The sequence below is a fragment of the Penaeus monodon genome, chromosome 23 (assembly GCF_015228065.2).
Source record: "Penaeus monodon isolate SGIC_2016 chromosome 23, NSTDA_Pmon_1, whole genome shotgun sequence".
Lineage (NCBI taxonomy): Eukaryota > Metazoa > Arthropoda > Malacostraca > Decapoda > Penaeidae > Penaeus > Penaeus monodon.
Genome location: NC_051408.1, coordinates 26,502,790 through 26,503,196, shown reverse-complemented (window position 1 = coordinate 26,503,196; position 407 = coordinate 26,502,790).

The following is a 407-nucleotide window of genomic DNA, read 5'->3' as shown; positions in this document are numbered from 1 at the left end:
ATATCGATTTGTTTATATTGTATATATAAATGCCGGTTTGGAGACCCATGCCATCAGTCATTTTAAAATGCTACAGAGTTTTTTGGATAGTCCCTGTGGGGGCCCCTTGGAAAATTTGGATTAAAGGAACAGGAGAAAGGACACACTTTTTAAGAAATAAGGGAATAGTTTTTTCATGTGAAAATACAACAAATGGCTGTCGAAAATTTACTGAAAATATGGAATTTAAATTTAAAAAACACATAAAGCGGGGCCCCAGAAAACCAAAATTTAAAAAACATAACCGGGAGGGAGAAGCAAAGAATCACCTTTTACATATACGAAAATGACATTTAAAGTTATATTTATATTTGTGGTTACCGATCCTTTTAATGGGATTTTCTCACTTAATAATTTTTTTCCCTACT